Here is a 19233-nt window from a genome sequence, read left to right as displayed (position 1 = left end):
TACTGAAAGCCGTGTCCAATGGCTTTGTGGGAAGCAGCAGGTAGCTGTGAAAGGAAGGGTCACTCCTCTGACCGCTCGGAGCCCTATTGTGCAGCCATTCCCCGCAGGTGAAAGGTCAGCCCTCAGCCGGGGCGCTGCCCTGCCCCTGCCGTCACGACTGTCACAAGGTAAATTAATCAGATCTATGGAGCCGAGCTTGGGCAGCGCCGAGACGCTTTCAGCCCTTTCTCCGCCAAACAGACTCGCTCTTTGTCCGGCCTGCACGTGCACCGTTGTCATTTTGGGGGTGCGTGGTAACACCCCCTGCCTGGGCCAACGCTTTCCCTGCAGCTGTGGGGGGTTCCCCAGCACGGGGCACTGAAGCTGGTTTCAAACCTCCCCGCGGCCGCTCACTGGAGCGGTTTGTTGCATCCCAAAGCGCGAGCCGCGGCGGAGGGCCCTTTGCGTGGGGAGAGGCAATTTCCTCACTCGGAGACGAGCCACGCCATTAAAACAGAACGCTGCTCTGAGACTCCTTACGTCGGGGACAAACCTGCCCGCACCCAGCCGAAGGCACCCGTCGCCCCTTTCATCTGCTGACAGCGGGAGGGACCATAAACACTGATCCTTTCCCTGGTCGGCCTGACGTGCCATTGCTGCGTGCTACGAGGGGGGCTGTCGAAGGGCAGCTTCTGAGCCAGCGGGGTGCTCGCCGGAGGCGCTGTCCGCAGGAGGCCGCGCCGAGGTCACAGGCACCGTTCAGCCAGCCAGGCAGGAGAGCTCCCACTTCCTGCTGCTAGAAATTTGTCTGCAAATTTCTCTCATTGAGAAGAGCGACGGGCCCCGCTGGCCCGGACAGCGGCTGAGACGGTAACTTGATTAAGGACGGGCCGAGGACATGGAGCCGCGGAGCCGGCTCAAGAGAAGGTGGACTCCCAGGACTTCGCTCTTTGGGAGGCTGCCGTGCGCTTAGGTGTGGCGTTCCAGGCTCAGGACAGTGGCTAGGCGCAAGGATCCGTGTGTGTCTATAAACACAGGGCTGAGTTGCTTGCTTTCCATGTGTTGTGCACCAGACAAAATGCAAGACAATTAAGTGCAGCGTACACACAGGTATGGCAGGTGGGACAAACCCGCCGCCAGCGACCTAAAGCCCCATTCGGCCTGGTGCTTAACTGCAAGCTTGAAGTGAAACATGCAGTTGAGTGCTTTGCAGAACCACAGCCTGGCACTCTACAGGGAACGCACTAGTCCAAAACGACAGCAGGTCTCCCGCCATCCTTTGCACGCATCATCCATTTCCCTGACAGGAAACCCTTCCCATCGTGCTCCTCCGCGACACTGCGCAGTGTGGGCATTCATCTTTTGGCCACACGCATTGCGCCCACAGACTCTGCCACGTGGGTTCGTGTGAGTGGGGTCTCGTGGGAGAAGGAACAGGGGTCTCTCTAGGAGGTACCTGATCCAACAGTAAATGGAGCCTGTTTCCCCACAAAAGCCAGAACGTTCTGGCACTACCATGCCACGTGTGTTTAGGGCTTTACCGCATATAGCCCCATCTCCACTTCAGTGGCCCAGAGAGGTGCCAATGTACAAGCCTTCCATCTGGATCTGAACAGCCCAGCCACTCAGTCATCTGGTTCTGGTCCAACTCTACGAAAAACAGCAGCCAAGTTTTTCAACATTCCCGATGGATTTTGGCTGCCTCGATTCTCAGGTGCCCAACTTAAGTCAGCCTTAAAAGCTCCTAATGCTCAGAAAGCACCAAGCTAATAAATCTAGTATTAGAATGATCTAATATAAACATTAGGGTTGCGGGAAATACTTGCAATTCACTGAGCAATTCTCAGCATTCAAAGTTTTCACTTTTAATTTCCTTTCTGTACACGTGGGCCCATTTTGCAAAAGAGCCAGACCAAAATAAAGCGAACAATAAAACCCGGGAATGTCATGGCTGGGAAGGGCAGGAGGGATCACTGTGATCATCTTACAATTTTCTGAAGCCCATGGACAAGAGGACCCCCCCGTCCAGTAATCCATGCTTCTAGCCCATGACTTCTGTTTCAGTATATTTTATTCTAAGACAGGGACTTGTCTGGCGGGAGGCAGGGGTGGGGTTGATAAAACTGTGGGCCTGTTTTAAAGAGAAGGGTGAAATGTTTCACAGTTTCAAACATCGGCATTTTGTTCTCATGATCGAGTTGTGCATTGAACCCCACACGGTAACATTCGGAAATCCCAGCTGCACCCGCGCAATCCATCCGCTTGCATTACAGGGACACAACGTTCCATGCAGCTAAATGGAGACGTCTTTTAGAGAAGGAAAAAACAAATACTTGAGGTTTTCAGGCCCAGAGTTCAGATCAGTATCTCTCCAGTCTACATCAGCTGTGATTGTTTCCTTGGACCAAACAGACAGGCCCAAACATTCACGTCAATGAAGGAAAAGTTATGTGATTTTTTTGGCCACCTTCATTATTTTCATTTCCCTCCCAAACCTCTTCGTTCCCACCACAAATAAAATTATTGAAAAAATACCACACAGATGTCTGTCTTGTTTGATCTTGAGCCTGAATACAAAGGAAAAGGGATACAAGTCTCCGATTATGGAAAAGAAGTAGAAGAAACTATTAAAAAAAAACCCTAACATGAAAGCCACGAAGGAACCCATTTGGCTTTGATCTCTCCTTTGGGCGTACTTGGGGTTTTCTCTTCTCGCAGAGCTGTGCTGTTGTGTAACTCTTCCGCAGGATCACAAGGACACCATTTTACACGAGCTGCTCAAAAGAAGGCAAGTCACTTGAGGCAAGACCTCCAGCCATTGGCTAAAAAACCAAAGAAAATATGGATTCGATTTGTCAGTGGTGAGCCCGGTTTTCAAGTCATTGACGCGATTGTGACTCTTCGATGAAAGGTCTCTTTCAGCGTGCAAGGAGCCTTATTAAAAGGCTGGGAATCTTGGCCGGCTTGTTCATGTCAGTTCCTAATTTGCACATCCTCAGGTCTGCCCTGCTGAAGGAAGTCTAGGGTTTAGGAAGCAGCAGTTGGAAATCGGAGAGACAACATTAAGGAGCATTAGGAGGCATTCAAATCCTGCCTGCTCAAAAGGCTCTTGGTCATTTGTTAACAGTAAAAACAAGCCTGGGAATTCTAAAAGCTCCTTTGCTATAAATTCCCAGCTCACATGGGCTTCGGATAGGGTTGCCAGATGGTTGAAGCAAAAATACCGACCCCCCCCCCAAAAAAACGGGAAAAAATTCTGTTGAAGGGGGAAAAAAGGGGGGGAGGGAGATCAAAGTTGTTGAGCAAAAAATACAAGAAAGAAAAAAAAATTTAAACAGCATTAAAACAGCATGTCCCCTTTAAGAGTGAGTGCAGGGATAGGAACAGGGCAGCGCTTGAGCACTATGAAAGCATTGCTTCCCCTAGGTCTTTTGGCCAGCAGCCATTTTGTGCCGGCAGCCTTGGGGAACCAGGTAAGCATGGGGGCTGGGGTCGGGGTGTTGGGGGCCAAAGGGGAGCTGGGGAGGAGAAGGCCGGGTGCTGAGTGTTTGTAGGGTTGCCAGGTGCCCGGCATTTTTGCTTCCTGGCCGGGGAAAAATTCAGAGAATACCGGACATCTCAGGTGTCCGGTATTCTCTGAATTTTTTTACTGGACAGGAGCTGAAAATACCGGACTGTCCGGGTGAATGCCGGACACCTGGCAACCGTAGCTCAGGATATGGTAGAGACACAGATTTAGGATATTTGCATTATCTCAGAGTCTTGCCTCTTTCTCTATATGGACTTGTCATTTAAATCACACAAACTCCGACCGCTCTCGGGCTACTGCTCGACTCCAAACAGCCGACCAGAGATGAGCGGAAACGAGAACCTTTTACTCAAACCCTCTGAACTCCAGTGGTTCAGATAAAACGGAGCCTCGATGCAAATCGTTCTTTGCTGGGGTTGCAAAGTATCCCGCACGCTCGCCGTGCTGCCCCGTATAGAGATGAGCCACGACCCAACCCCGCACCCCCCCTCCCCGCCAAGCTTTCTGGCTCCACGGCACCTCGCTACAGACTCCCCTCTGGGTTTGATTTTTCAAAGCCAAACCGCGGCCTTCTGGGGCCTCGTCTGACAGGCAGGAGCAATCGAAGAAACACTTGGAGAACAGCACGTTCTGACTGTGCCAGGCTGGCCAAGGAGGACTGGCCAGTCATCTGGAAGCAAGCAAGAGCTTGAAGAGTTCACGTCAGATCACAAGTGTCGTGGAGGGTGCGGAGAACCTCACTGTCCCGGGCTGACATCACCTTCCACTGGTTAGGGGCTAGGATGGACTTTCATAGGCAGCAGAGTACACATCTGTCGCCGGCTCTCGCCCTTCCTTGGATGTAGCTGGTACAAGGGCCTCAGAGAGAGGATCCTGGTGAGACAGTGTGACGGACCGGGCCATTTCTGGGCACAGCTGAGGGCGTCCGCTCAGGGCGAATTGCTCAAATCCGGGGCTCCTTACAGCCCCCAGACTGGTGACCTCTCCAAACAGGCCACAAACCAGTCCCACAGAGCGCTTCAGCTGCCTGCCTGAAGCCTCCCGAGCAAAACCCCTCCAACACCCCAGCAATATCCGTGCCCCAGATGGCCCCGGGCCTCATACACAGGTGGGGGGTCCTAGCACCCAATCCCACCTACCCCAAACAAGTCCTGTCCGGTTCCAAGAAACCAGCCACAGATCCCTGGTCAATTTACCCTCTGGATCTTACCCACAAATCACGCTGGGCCAATCCTTTAGCATCTAACATCTAAAGGTTTATTACCACAATAAAGAAAAGCATGAGAGTAAGGTTGCTAAAGGATAGTACATTACATGCATCGAATCTCCCAATCCTCGATGCAGGCTCTAGCAGAGATGTTACAGCTGCTGGTTTAAAAGTCCTTGTTGCACATCTTAGGATCAGGATGGGTTCACAGGTCTTCCGGGCTCTTCGATCCCTGCACTGCTGCCTCTGGGATGAAGTGCTGAGCTGAAGACCAAGATGGAGTCCACCACATGGCCTATTTATCCCTCCTTCCTGGCCTCTTCTTGGCTACAGCAGGTCACCTGGCCCATGGCTCATTCCTCTGTGTTCCCTGCTGGTAGCCCTTAGGTATGAGTCACCATTCATTCTTTAGGTGTGTCCTTGGCCCATTGAGAGCCATTGTCCCACAGGGCCTCGCTAATTAGCATGTCCATAGGCCGGGCCCTGCCCAGTGCTCAACCACATGCAGAGAAATATTCAGTATCTACACAGATTACAGACTCCTAACTACACACACAGACATTATACAGTCACATGACCAGTGTACATAGGATCAGCAGACAGTGAGCTTCTATTCAACACCCCACATGGCCCCCTTCTATACCATTTTTGGGGCCAACACTTCCACCTATGGGTGCATCAGTGATCTGGCTGCTCCCCTCAAAATCCAGTAACGTGACAGACGGGCCGTGGGCCTGAGCCAGCCTGAGGTTCCTATGCTCCTGCGCAGGCAGGTGGATGTAACTATTCAGGGGAGGACACCGCAGTCTGGGTTCATTCCGCACCGTCACCGGTCAAAAATGCAGTGAGACGTATCCTGGCTGGGAAGGGCGGGCAGGGACCGTTCCGATTCTCTTACAGCCTTTGCACTGCATGGACCAGCGGACCCCTCCCCTAGGCATTTCTGCATCAAGCCCAGCGCTTCTGCGTTAGTGATTTGTTCTAAGGCAGGGACTTGTCTGGCGGAGGCAGGGGTGCGTTTGGTAAGTCCGGGTGTGATGGCGCGTTGGGCTTTTCTCGCCTCCTGCACCCCCGTAATGGCACGGACAGACTCCACCAGCCAGTAGAGCAGAGGGAGTTTATTGCTTCTCCAGGGTACAACACAGCACAGATGGAATCTGGTTCCAGGGCAGGCCTAGGATGCCTCAGCCCCCCTGGAGATGCGGGAGACTGGGCCCCTAAATTCCAGCCCGTTGCCTAGGCTGCTTCCTCCATGATCCCAGACTGAAACTAACTCTCCTCCAGCCCTGCCCCCAGCCAGGGGCGACATTCCACCTTCCTCTGTTCCTCTCCCTGGGGGGTAGCTGGTCGGACAGGTTGGGAGACCCTTGCCTAGTGACTCATCCCCTGACCTGCTGGGCCGTGGTACAGACAGCAGCCAGTGGGGTCACCCACAGCCCCAGCCTAGCAACCAGCAAGGTACCCGCACTACGTCACACCGGGGTCCTGCTTTAAAGAGAAGACTGCCACTGTCACCGTTTCAGCCGTTGGTTCTCACGACCAAGTGGTCCTTGGACCCCACGGTCCCCATCAGAAATCCCCGCTGCCCCCGCGCAATCCACCCGCTTGCCTTTCAGGGACGCAACGTTCCACGGAGCTAAATGATGCCTGGAGAACACGGCGGAACAGGCAGTGAGCAGCCAGGCATGGAGCCCTGGGGTACCCAGTGCCTGGAGAATCTGAGCCCCCCAGTGCTTCTCCGCAAGGCCGCGAGGCAGCCGGATCGCCAGGCAAGGGTAAGATTTATGAAAGGCTCATGCCCAGCCCCTGTGGGCTTTGACAGCCAGGGGACATGCGCTTCCAGACCGCCTGCAGGATGCACTCTTGAAGGCGCCCAGCTGGCGTCCTTTCCTGCTTGGCTCACGCTTGACGCACCCACATGCCACAGGGGTGAGGTGATGCTGCACGGCCCCCGGCCAGCACACACAGGGCAGCAGAAAACGTTTGAGAAGCGCAGCTGTTTACACTGACCTCACCTGAGGAACAATCCCAGCTTGTGCCGCTCAGTCACCCCTCCATGTGCCCTGGGCAGAGAGCTCCGGCCCGCCCTCCTTGGCACTGCATGGCCGAGCAGGCAACAGACCAGCAAGGGGATCACCCGCAGGAAAGGAACACCCCTGCCTCAGCCCCTTTCCCCCAGAGCGGGGAGAACAAGTCCAGCTGCGGTCAGAGCCAGGCCGGGGCCCTCGCTGCTAGGCATCAACTGGGGCACGTGGCACGGGTGGCGCAGGGTGTACGTTCCCACTGGCATGTGTGACAGGAGAGGGATCGCGTGACGATTCTCTGTTGTTTTCCCTCCCTCCGGGGCACCTGGAAGTGGCTGCTGTGGGCAGACAGGACACTGGGCCGGAGGGACCTTTGTTCTGACCCCGTCTGGCCGCTCTTATGTAACTAAACAAGCACGGTTATACCCATTCACGTGTAGGTAAACTGAGGCATTAAGTCACTTGCCATAGTGACACAGCTTGTCTGTGGCAGTAAGGTTTCCTGACTCCCAGGCATGAAGATAACCACTAGGCCATTCTTCTTCTCACACATGTTTACATGAACCTCTTGCGCTCACAAACGACTAGGAGGAAGTGTCTCTTGGACAAGCTCTCCGACAGGGTCTGGCTGTGCAGCAAGAAGCACAGAGCAAAGCAAAGCATGGGGAGTTCAGGACACTCCCGTACCTCAAGCAGGGCCAGGGCGAGCAGGTCTAGAAATAGGCAGGGCTCCAAGGAACTGCCATTCAGTGACTCATCCCATGGCACGCTCTCCTTTAACACCCACTGCTCCCTGTGGATGCGCTTCCTCCGGAGCAAGAGGGCTTTATTCCGAATGAATCTAATCCAACCGGAGACTACGCTGATTAGGAAGAAGGTATTCTTCACCCAGAGCAAGAGCCTCCACACACGGGTTAAAGCAGGAAGGGCGATTCGGCTGTCTACATACACTCCGCCGTCTTCTAGAGTAATGGGGCGTGTAGACAAGCCCTCCCGGTATGCCCACGCCCATGCACAGGCACAGCACTGAAATGGGAGGGGAGGGGCGGGTGCTGTTTACACTCATTGACGCTGAAGAACATGCACTAAAATAGAGCAAGGCGAAAAGTTCCTGGAACGTGATAAAAAATGGCCTTTTCTAGAAATGAAAACGGGAAAGGAAATTTTTCTTTAAATTTGACATTTTGTAGCATGGGAACACCACCACCAGAGGGGTTTTTTCTTCATTTTTCCGATGGTGAAATGTTTCGGGTTTTGAAAACCAACCCATGCAAACAGCTTTTTCCCCTTCACATAAAAAGCCATTTTCCAAGGGATCCTGGTGTTAAATAACTCGACTGTGCAAATCCACGGAGCGCATGCCACCTCCAGGGCCACGGGCTGTTCCCGAGATCTTCCTCCGGCCTGAAGCGTTGCTCTGTGCTGCTCCAAGCTTGTAACGTCCAACGAACCGGATCATCGTCCCCCACCTCGTCTCTCGCATGTCCAGTGAGTCAGTCACTCGATCCGCCCGTCGGTCTTCCTAGGCAGCCCTCTGGCCCTCAGCCCTTCGGTCTCTTAGCGCCTGTGGGAGTTTTCCCATTGACTTTAATGGCAAGAGGTCAGGCCCACAGCAGCTTCCCAAGGGCTCGTCAGGGGCCCTGCACGGCCGAGGACGACTCTGCCCCCAGAGCTTGTGCGACCTGCTCACGCTCAGAAGATTGACGCCTGGTTTACGTGACCAGAATCCTGCCCCGGGGGCTGGCAGGGGATGGCAGCAACACAGACGCTTCCAGAAAACCCTCTGTCCCCGCCTCGGACTGACAATCTCCCTCGGGGCTTTCCGGTCGCCAGCTGGGCCAGGGTGCCATGGCAACAGCCTGTTCTGACCACATCCCTTTGGTCCCCTGCCCGGCCTGCAGCTCCTCTCTTGCCCCCTGCAGGCCAGTGCTCCGGGGGGAGACCCAGGCTGTGGTCAGAACCTCCGCTTGCCTCTGTCACAAGCACTAGCTGCCCCCGGAGCGTAAAGCCCAGCTCCTGATCTTTCCTCCTGCTCCCCCCTGAGCTGCCCGGGGCGCGCCTCAGCCACGTCCAGCTCCCGCCGGCCGACCAGGGCGCAACTGCGGTTCGCTGCAAGCTCCCTGACCCCCAGCCAGCCGGCTCAGTGACTCACCCCCTTGTCATTTCCTTTCTGCTGCTTCCCAGGATGGCTGCTGGAAGCTGCACCCCATGGAAACCCTGGCTGAGCCGACGCAGGGTCAGTGCTGGTGGGGCCTGCCCCTCTCTATGGGTAATCCGTGCAGCCCTAAAGCAACGCCCTGCAATTGCCTGAGAGAACAACTGGCAGTGAAGCCGGGCTGCGGCACGTGAGACCTTCATGGCAGCCGCTGCTTTAAAAATCAAGGCGGACGCCCCTGTTCTCTTGGCGGCTCCATGTGGTTCTCACTCTGGATTCTCCTTCCAGAGGAACAACAATAAAACGCTTCACTCCAGTCCCGTCTAGCCCCGGGTCCCCACACACATTGCAGAGGTGGAGGGCTGGAGTCTCACAGCGTCCCTGTGAAAGACCCCTGCAGCGCATCACCCCCATGGTACAGGTGGGGAAACAACAGCACAGAGAACTCCAGCAATTTGACCAACACCGCGCAGAGTGCGCGGCAGAGTCAGGGACAGCATGCAGCTCTCCTGCCTCCCAGCCCCGTGCATTGCAAGCCTCTCCCGGGTTCCCCATCCTAGCGCCTTTGCTCTGTGAAATGTCTGTGACAAACTCCCCAAACTCCCTGGGGGGCTACAGATGTGAAACTGAGCTCCAGGGTCACGGACCCTTTGAGCAAATCCCAGATGAGCTGAGGAAGACAGAAACCCCTTTCTTTACAATTCCTTGGAGAAAAGTGCACACAGCGCACAGTCAACCTGTGGAACTCCTTGCCTGAGGAGGCTGTGCAGGCTAGGACTATAACAGGGTTTAAAAGAGTACGAGATAAATTCATAGCGGTTAAGTCCATTAATGGCTATTAGCCAGGCTGGGTAAGGAATGATGTCCCTAGACTCTGTTTGCCAGAAGGTGGAGATGGATGGCAGGAGAGAGATCGCATGATCATTACCTGTTCGGTTCCCTCCCTCTGGGGCACCTGGCTTTGGCCACTGTCGGCAGACAGGATACTGGGCTGGATGGACCTTTGGTCTGACCCCGTCTGGCCATTCTTATGTTCTTACGTAAAAAAATGAAACAAAGTGAGACTCTTCCAACCCAAACCTCTCCCAACCCACGCTGCCCAGGGATCTCTCACACGAGGGCACCGTGCTACCCCAGGATATAGAGAGGCCCCGATTCATAAGGAGTGCTCTGCGTGTGCTGGATGATGCCTAGGGAAGGGGCGGGACTGCAGAGAACAGAGAGGAGGGTGGTGGGAAGAGGGCGGACGGGCAGGAACAGTGGAGCGCGCACTCGCACTGAGGGACGTAGGCGGCAGGGAGCACCGAACCTCCAAACCGTGACAACTATTGACTCACACAAAGGCCCCTGTATCCCCCTTTCACCAGCATGCAGGCCTCCCCCAGACACCCTGGGCATGGCAGGAGCACAGGGCCCTGAATTTATACCCCTGCTGACAGGCCTGGGGCACAGCTGGAACTCGCCCTCCGCCAGAACATGCTTGGTGCCCCCACTGCGGAGCAATCCAGCTCCGGGCAGAGGCCTGCACAAGGCAAATGCATCACTTAGGCCCCCTTAAGGTTGCCAGATGGTTGAAACCCCCCCGCCCCCTCACCCCCCCCCCCCCAAAAAAAAACCTGGGAAAAAATTGTGTTGAAGGGGAAAAAAAAGAGAGGGAGACCAAAGCTGTTGAGCCAAAAAAAAAATAAATAAATAAAAAAAACCCACCAGCATTAAAACAGCATGTCCCCTTTAAGAGTGAGTGCAGGGATAGGAGCAGCTGACCACTAAGCCCCAGGGGAGTCATTGCTTCCCCTAGGTCTTTTGGCCGGCAGCCACTTTGTACCGGCAGCCTTGGGGAACTAGGTAAGCATGGGGGCTGGGGTCGGGGGGCTGGGAGGGGGGGAGAGGCCGGGCGCTGAGTGTTTGGAGGGTTTCCAGGTGCCCGGCATTTTTGCCTCCTGGCCGGGGAAAAATTCAGAAAATACCGGACATTTTAGGACATCTTAGGTGTCCAATATTCTCTGAATTTTTTTACCGGGCAGGAGCCGAAAATACCGGCCTGTCCGGGTGAACACTGGACCCCTGGCAGCCCTAGGCCCCCTTCAGCTCTGCTGGAGGACTTACCTAGCACTTTTACGCTGGCCAGTGGGCTGAACCCAGCCCCCAGGAGTTTGATGGTTCCACTGCAACTTTTGATTTGACCGTCCCGCTGAGAAAGGCACATGGCCCACTCCTCTGAAACGCCTCTAGGGCCCCGGGCGCAGCCGGGCAGGCACACCCCCGGAGCCCGCCCCGGACAGCAGCACGTGTGCGTGTGCGGACAAGCAGACCCCACTAAGGTCTCGGCCCGGCAGGCTGATCCGTGTGGACGAAGCCCAAGGCTCACTGAAGTCCGCGGAGGGCTGCAGCGATCACAGGCCCTGCCCGGGTTGGGTGGCAGGACACAGGCTGCCGCCGGGAAGAATCAGCAATTTCAGGTTCAACGTTCTTACAGTAAAATGTAGGAAGGAAAATCTCCCAGCGTTTGTTTTCTTTTTCCTTTGATTTTTTCTTCTTTATTTTTAGACCATTTCCCTTTGTTTTACTGCTGTCAGGTGCAGGGGGACAGTTCAATCGAATGCAACAGGATGGAACCTGCTGGAGTTACTCTGAAAGCACACAGCAAGAAATAAAGTGTGTGGCCCTTTCTGCAGAGTGTTTCAAGCAGTCAGGGGATTTAACACACAGCGCTCCCCCTGCTAGAGAATTCAACGGGGTTTTTTTCCTGCAGAAAGATCAGTTTTCCACAGTGGGAAATCTCCCCCTCCCCCCTCACAGCCTTTGCTAGAACAAATCTTTTGCAACCTAAAAGCAAGGAAAGCCTTCCCCGAGTCAGGTTTTGTTAGTAACTCAAAACTCAGCCGAGGTTCATCGTAAAAGTCCTGCTACCTTTTAAATCAACGCCAGGCCTCAGATCCAAACTCCGCCAATCCGGCAGCTCCTCCAGTTTCACATGGCTTGATCCTGAAATCATAAAATACTCAGGGTCACTCAAGAGTGGGCTTAGGACCGTGACATGCGGCAAAGCTCTCACGCTGCTGGCGTTCTTGTCACTGACTTTAGTGGCGAGACGACGGGCCTCTCAGGGCGAAATCCCCCTTGCCCAGGGCAAGCCACAACTCCGGTTTCACTCGAGCTCCGTTTTAGGGACAGCAGCCACACACACACACACACCTTGCAGTGGATTTCTGCACCGGGGGGCTGTCACAGAGCGAACACAACATGCATTCCATGCAGAACACGGCCCTGCCGCATTCAGAGACACCCTGGGGAGCCCCTCGCTCACAGAGAATTTCCGACAAGGACAGAAATGGGGGAGCCCTGCGCGACGAGACCAGCCCCCCAGACACAGGCCAGGAGTCCAGCCCAGCCTGCGGGGGGGCAGGGCCCGGTGCTAGACAGCCCCCGTGCAGAGGCGACGTCGCCGCTCTGGGTACCGGGATGCAGCCCGCAAGGTGGGGGTGGGGTTGCCGCGAGGCGGGTGCGCGCCGTGGAGCTGGGAGGAGAGGGAAGGAGCCGGGTTTGTGCGAAGCCGCACGAGAGGCAGACGTCGTCCCCTCCCCGGCCCACAGGTCACGAGAGCCTTCCAAAGGGGAGTTCCGAAGGCCTCCCGCGTGCACTGGGCCTGCCCGGGCCGCTCGCACAAGGCTGGGTCGCACCGGATGTTACGGCCCCACCGTCCAAAGGACAAACCCCAGGACTGCTCAGCTGCATCCCCCCCGCCAAGGCCAGACTTCAGCCGCCCTGTGTATTTAACGGCTTCAAAGACCCTCGAGCGCAGAGGCTAACTTGTAACTCGCCAGCACGGCTCCCACCCCCGCTCCCTGCAGCCTTCCGGGAAGTCAATATTGACAGAGGCCTGGGGCTGCACCCGCCTGGCTGGGACTCCGGTGAATGGGGAAGTTATTACTCAGGAACTGCTGGGTGGGGAGCAGCGGAGATTAAACACTCCCGGCCCCAGGGCCGGTTACGCTTCAACTGGCAAAAGCAACCAAAGTTTCCTCCCCCGGCGGCTGAGCGGCAGGCGACTTTGCACGTCCCCCTGGGCGGGATGGCCCGTGCACGCTGCTTGGGAGCCGCTGGGCACGGCTGTTCGGAGCAGTCAGGCGCACGTGGGACGCTCTGGGCACAGTGGGGCTGACAGCCACCCCAGGGCGGGCTCTGCACCCCGGGAAGGGGAGGGGCCTCGGCTGGAAGGGGTGGAGCCAGAGCAGGTACCCCTCTGCACCCCCCGGAGCGCCCGGCACAGTGCTCTGGCGCTCATGCAAAGGGCCCGGGGCTCTGGTGCTGGGGCACTTGCCCCTTTGCTGCCCCTGTCAGCAGGCCTGGCTGGCCATTAACGATCCTTGTGGGGAAGAAATGGATCCTGAGCTGTTTCCTGTAAGCTGGGCATTTGGGCGCCCACCCAGAAGAGATTCAAATGCCACCCAGCTGAGTAGCAGAGGGCCCGCAGCCTGGGTTTCCATGGGTGGTGCACATCCACACATGCCGTGGTGCACACAATAACATTTATTCTGCACGTGGGTGGGAAAGGAACATTGGCCCTGAATCACAGTAGTGGGATTCCGACTTGGATCCCACGCTTCCGGGTATTCCGAGATAGGTCACTCGCCCGGCCATTACTGCAGGGGAGTTTGGATTTGGTTCCAGATTAGGACCAGATTATCCCCACTGGGGATTTAGACCCAGCTTTCCATCCAGGCCCCCCACTCGGGAAGTAGCTGGTAGCTCTTTAATGTCTCTTGCTGTTTTCCAATGGGCTTTGTTTGCTCCCCTGCCCCCAACACAGAACGTTTTCCTCAATGGACGCAACAGAGTCCGTCTTCGAAAAACGTCCAGCCCCAAAGTCCAGATCCCAGAGGTGAAGCCAATTCAAATAGGTCTCTGGAAAAGACCAAACTGGGTGCCTGTCCAAACCGAACCTCAGGAGTTCGCCCTCCCACAACCAGTGGCGGGTTGTGCTCTATCTAGCTGCCTGCATTTACTGTGCTTGGTATTTTGGGAAACTCGTCCGCTGCAAACATCCCCAGCAGCTCCCAGCTAACAGAACTGGGAGGCAGGAGGCCTGCGTTCCACCGCCCGCTGAGCCAGAGTCACTGGGGGACCAACCGCAAGTCGCCCTTTGGATTCGTTTGCCAATACAAATCAGGCATGTTTTGTTCTTCTAGTGACTTCAAAATGCACCCGCAGGAGAGCTGGAAACAAAGGTGTTTGGTCCCTTTCTTCCGGCCTCCACTTTCTCGGAAAATCCCAGCCTTCCGCTCAGGAAGGAGAAACTACGCGTGTGGCTCCAGGGACCGGTCGGACAGCACCCATTTGGAATAGCAAATACGTTTGCTAAAATTAAAATCTGCTGGCAAATAACCACTTACGATCCTTCAGTGCTGGGTGCAAAGAACAGCCTGAGGTCCCAGACAGACACCGGACAATGCTTGTCGAATACATTATTCCCTCTGACTAGGTCTCATCTCTGTAGCTAGAAGCAGAAGCAATCCCCCAAGTGCCCATGCAATGCAGAGGATGGCTGTTGTCAGCTGGAACTAACCCTAAAGCTCCCAGAACACGCTCTGCCACCCCGGACAGGGAAGCTTCGGGTGTAAATTTCATGGCGCGTGCCCCAGCAGTCAGCTCTGCCTTTCCCAGGGTAGACAGGAAAAGCGGATTTGCTGTCAGGTCACTGTCAGAGTCCAGCTGGAGAAGAGGGATTTGCAAGGAGATCAGATTGCAGTCAGATTCAATGGTTAACCCGTTAGATTAATAAATGGCAGAAGGAGGAAACAGCAGCCAGGTTAAACAGAGAGAGGAGACGTTCCCCACAGAGGCACAGGATCTGACCTTTACAACAGATCTGTGACCTGTGGTGAAATCTCCTCAGCTCCAGCTCTTATGTGCTCCTGTGTTAACCAGCTGGTGGCAGCATCTTTGCAATGCGAGGGGCTGGGCTGTTCCATGCCAGCCTCCGCCCTCCTGCTGGAAATCCCAGATGGAACAGACTCCAGCGGATTGACAATTTTCTCTCAACTTTTTTTTTTCCCCAATGAAAAATGTCCATTCAAAACCCACCATTTTGGGGGTTATTTCTGGGCTTGTTTTCCATTGAAAACATGAGCAAACATTTCCATTTTCGGTTTCTCATCAGAACGTTGAAAAAGTGTTGATAGAAATGCCATTAAAAAGATCTTTCATGGTTTTGTGCAAAAATATTTACCCACCCCCCCGGCTGCACATTCGTCTGCTTGGGCACGTCGCCCGTGACCCAGAGGGGGTAGGAGCCCTCCCTTCAGAGCATCTGCAGGGGTTTGTCCCTCCCAACCGTAAATAAGTGAAGCAACGAGACTTCCTCCCACTTCCACAGTGTAATCGAGCGCAGCGTCTACAAGTGTAAGCCCCTTGGTAAATGCCGTGTAAACGGGATTTGCGAGATCCGAGTTAGCCCCCCTTCGGCATTAGAGGTGTATGTCCATGTTTGAGAAGTATTGGGGAGCCAGAGGTCGTGGCACAGCTGGCCAGGACAGGAGGGGCCCACTCCTAGCGGGGCCCAGTCCCAGTCAGACTGCCGGGGCTCAGGCGCACACCAGCCTGGGCTGCTGGCTCGGGGGAACAAGGCAAGGGGGACTTGAAAGAGGGGGCTGCGTGAAGGAATTACAAGCGGCCCCGCTGGCTGGTGAAAGTCTCCAAAAACCGGAAAGCCCCGAGATGATTTGGGGGTGCGGGTGACGCCGGCGTCTTGGCCGGCCGCTGATGAAAGAGCAGGTGGTTCCCGCACTGTCGCGCACTGCTGCAGCAAACGGAGGAACGGGCCGGCCGCACGCCCCTTGGCAAGCCAGGGCTTGTAAGCGCTGCTGAGAGACCGGCCTGGTGCTCAGGGGACGGAGCTGCTTTCTCTGCTCCCATCCAGATCAGCTGTGGAGTGTTTACTTGACCGTATTTCCTAGGTAATTTCCTGGAGCGGCTTTTGGCTTGGGCACGCTGTGCAAACGCTCTGGTGAGCACGTAACATTCCGCAAGTGAGCTGCGGGTTCGGCTGGGACGCGCCGCTCACACCACACGCCTGCCGTGCTCGCGCTGAACGGGCACAATCCCGGAGGCATTCGGAAGCGAAGGTCGCTCCCAGCGTGCCCCCCCCAGCGCGCCACACCAGGCGCGCACACGCCCCACCCACCTTCTGTTTTCACTAGCAGCAGCCAGCCAGCCTGCGCGTGAATGGCCGAGGCCGTAGCAGGCTGGCGAACCGCTCGTGGGTCCTTCGCCTCTGCGGCGTCTCAGAGGGCAGGCGGCGGCACACGCCGAGGGCAACGCGCCTTGGAGAACCGTGGCTCCTGCCCTGGGGAGCAGAGTTCTGGGGCTGCGCGCTCCAGTGCCCACCAGCGACCTGCGCAGGGTTTTCCAGGGAGGAAATAAAAGCCTCTTTTCCGTAGCCAGTGACTCCCTCCCAGGCCCTCGGCACCCAGCAAACCACGCAGCGAGCTCAGCCCAAGCGTGCACAACACGGTCGCACCAGGCTTGACGAGGAACCGAGGGCAGCTCGTTGGAGGTTAGCAGGGGGCCCCGTGGGCTCCTGGGCAAGATGGGGGGACCTGACTCCTGGAAGGTGGGACGGACGGGGACGGGGACGGGGCAGCCAGCCCTCCATGCTGCCTGATGTGTGGCACGTCCGCCCAGCCCTCAGAGCCGCAGAGCGGGCCGCACAGCGCTCCGTCGGCAATTTAAAGGGCCCGGGAAAACAGCCCGGCAGCCGGCAGGCCTGGCTGTCAGCAGCACGTGCACCAGCTAGTGCAAACCACCAGCCAAAGGCGCCCCCGGCTCTGCAGCGGTCACCCACAGGACACTCCCCAAAGAAGAATTTTACATTTTCTGGAAAAGCGGCGAGGAGTCCTGTGGCACCTTATAGACTGACTGAAGTGTAGCTGACCAAGCGGGTCTTTGCCCACGACTGCTTATGCTCCTCCACGTCGGTTAGTCTGTAAGGTGCCACAGGACTCCTCGCCGCTTCTGCAGATTCAGACTAACACGGCGACCCCTCGGATACATGGTCTGGGTTTAAGCATCTCATTTGGGAACACGGGAGCAGGAAACGAACCCAAAGGGCGGCGAGGCGGCCTCGGTCCGTCCGTCAGGTCTGTGGCCTGGGGCTGGCGGGAAGGCCGAAGGCAGGGCGGCTTGAACACACAAGCACCCAGACCAGAGCCAGCAGACAGCGCCCTAGCACAGAGAGGCCCCGTGCAGCCGGTCTTCCTCTAGGCTAGCAGGCTGCAGACTGGCGGCTGCTAGGCCCACAGCCCGGGAGTCTCCACAGAGCCCCCTGCTTTGCTAGCGTGACTGGGAAAGTACCCCGTAATGGAAAGCGATCCCTTGCCGTTTCAACAGGCTGCGGTGAGTCGCATTTACACTGCAGCCATGCGAGCACCGCGGTTTGCTGAGGTACCTGCCCAGCTCACCAGCTCACCAGCGATGACCTTTAACTTCCTTTAAGTAACATTTGCCTACTCATAGTGCTGCTACGGCCTGGTGATCTCATGAGACACCCCCTGGGAATCATCCCAAACCACCTATTCCTCCCCATTTCGTAGCCAGGTCAGCAGCCTTGTGATCTGCTGAGAGCCGAGAGAAGCCGCAACGGAGCAGTCTGAGGCTACTTACAACACTAGGGCTGTGTCTAGACGGGCATGATTTTCCGGAAATGCTTTTAACGGAAAAGTTTTCCGTTAAAAGCATTTCCGGAAAAGAGCGTCTAGATTGGCACGGACGCTTTTCCGCAAAAGCACTTTTTGCAGAAAAGCATCCGTGGCCAATCTAGACGCGCTTTTGCGCACAAAAGCCCCAATCGCCATTTTCGCGATCGGGCAAAAGTCCCTTTTGCACAAAACTTTTGCGCAAAAGGGCCAGTGTAGACGGCTCAGATTTGTTTTGCGCACAAAAGCCCCGAACGGGAGCAGCATAGTATTTCCGCAGGAAGCACTGATTTCTTACACGAGACCGGCAGTGCTTTTGCGGAAATTCAAGCGGCCAGTGTAGACAGCTGGCAAGTTTTTCCGGAAAAGTGGCTGATTTTCTGGAAAAACTGGCCAATCTAGACGCAGCCTTGGTTGGGTGGCGATCCGGGGGGATTCTTCCGTCCCACAGAGCCGTCTGATCAGCTGCCCATTGACGGGCCACGTACGCGCCCTTAGAGAGCTGGAAGGCCCCTGTTCAGGAAAGCCCTTGGCCTGGGCGTGCAGTGCGGCGATTTCAGTCAGGCCCGTGTGAGAGCCAGGGCTTGCTGAGGAGAGCTGAGCGGCGGAAGGTGCCCGCCTGTCCGGAGCACGCGGGAGAAGGTAAGAGTCTCGGGTGCTCTCTGAGGACAAGCTGCAAAGTAACACAGCAGCGAGCACACGACATGGACTAGCCTGAGGCCCCCTGGGGCGCCAGCGAGCGAGGAGACGCTGCTGCCGCCGGTCCCCGGCGATACGTAGACACCCGGTCGGCCTCCCACATGAATGAGGCTTTTCCGCCGCCCCTTCTGCCACGTCTCGTGCACGTTTCGTTTGCGACGCTCACGGCAGCGCCCCCGGAATGACTACCGCTCACCGCACCCCCTGGGGCACAGGGGCGGCGAGAACCCCCACACCAAACCATGCGCCCTGAGGGGGGTGGACAGCGAGCACCCAAGCGAGCCAGGGCCCAGCTATTTTATTTACAAAGCCAACCTCAGACCCTGCATAGCCCCCAGGGCTCCCCCGTAGCTGAGCCTGGTACAGCGATGGCACACGCACGCTGGGGCGTCGGGTGCAAACAGGCGGCTCTGCGGGAAGGCGGCTCCAGAACACAACCCGATTTCACAGAACTCGGGGCGGTAGCATCTGAGAAGCCTTAAGAGAGAGGTGGCTTCCAATTGCAGAGGTGTGCATCCTCCACCTCAGCCTGGGCCGGCTCCTTTCCCGCTCCCCTGCTCGGCCGCTTGGCCTCCTTGCAAGGCCCAGAAATCTCCACACCACAGTGCAGCGGGTCGTTTCGAACCCTTTGCAACCGCCACCCCCCGCCAGAGAGAACCCAGAAACAGGAGCGGTGTGGGGAGGGGAGAGGAGGGGAGAGGCGGCAGCGCGCATGGGAAAAGGGCACTTTACAAATATCGCAGCTGGACCTTCCCGGCCCGCAGCTCTGACTAACAAGCTCCTCTCGGGAGGCATCTAGCTCGTCAGGCCGTGTGCAGACCCGCGGAGCCTTTCTTGTGACCCGCTGGAAACAAAAGCGCCCAGAGCCCGGTTGCGCACGGTTAGATCTGTCGCCCGAGTCCTGGCAGCGCTTTCATGTGGCTGGAGGGGCCGGCGGGAGGAAGAAG

General features: G+C 56.6%; 1 long non-coding RNA gene across 7 annotated transcripts in view; it reads right to left on the bottom strand.

Annotated features, from left to right (window-relative positions):
* The window catches only part of LOC142830822 (uncharacterized), a 74275-nt gene that overhangs the window by 43230 nt on the left and 11812 nt on the right, over window positions 1-19233 (bottom strand). For 2 of the 7 annotated variants that reach the window (XR_012906335.1, XR_012906339.1), the window contains exons 1-3: window positions 14288-14940; window positions 11001-11879; window positions 9823-9929 (exon numbers count right to left, since the gene is read on the bottom strand). This is a non-coding gene — a long non-coding RNA (uncharacterized LOC142830822). Of the gene's footprint in view, window positions 1-4629; window positions 8304-9822; window positions 9930-11000; window positions 11880-13900; window positions 14942-19233 lie in introns of those variants that run through there. The other 5 variants (XR_012906338.1, XR_012906336.1, XR_012906337.1 and 2 more) reach the window with 5 other exon arrangements.

The sequence above is a fragment of the Pelodiscus sinensis genome, chromosome 10, assembly GCF_049634645.1.
Source record: "Pelodiscus sinensis isolate JC-2024 chromosome 10, ASM4963464v1, whole genome shotgun sequence".
Classification (NCBI taxonomy): Eukaryota; Metazoa; Chordata; order Testudines; family Trionychidae; genus Pelodiscus; species Pelodiscus sinensis.
Note: the sequence above shows the minus strand (reverse complement) of the source record. Positions and strands in the feature narration are given on the sequence as shown.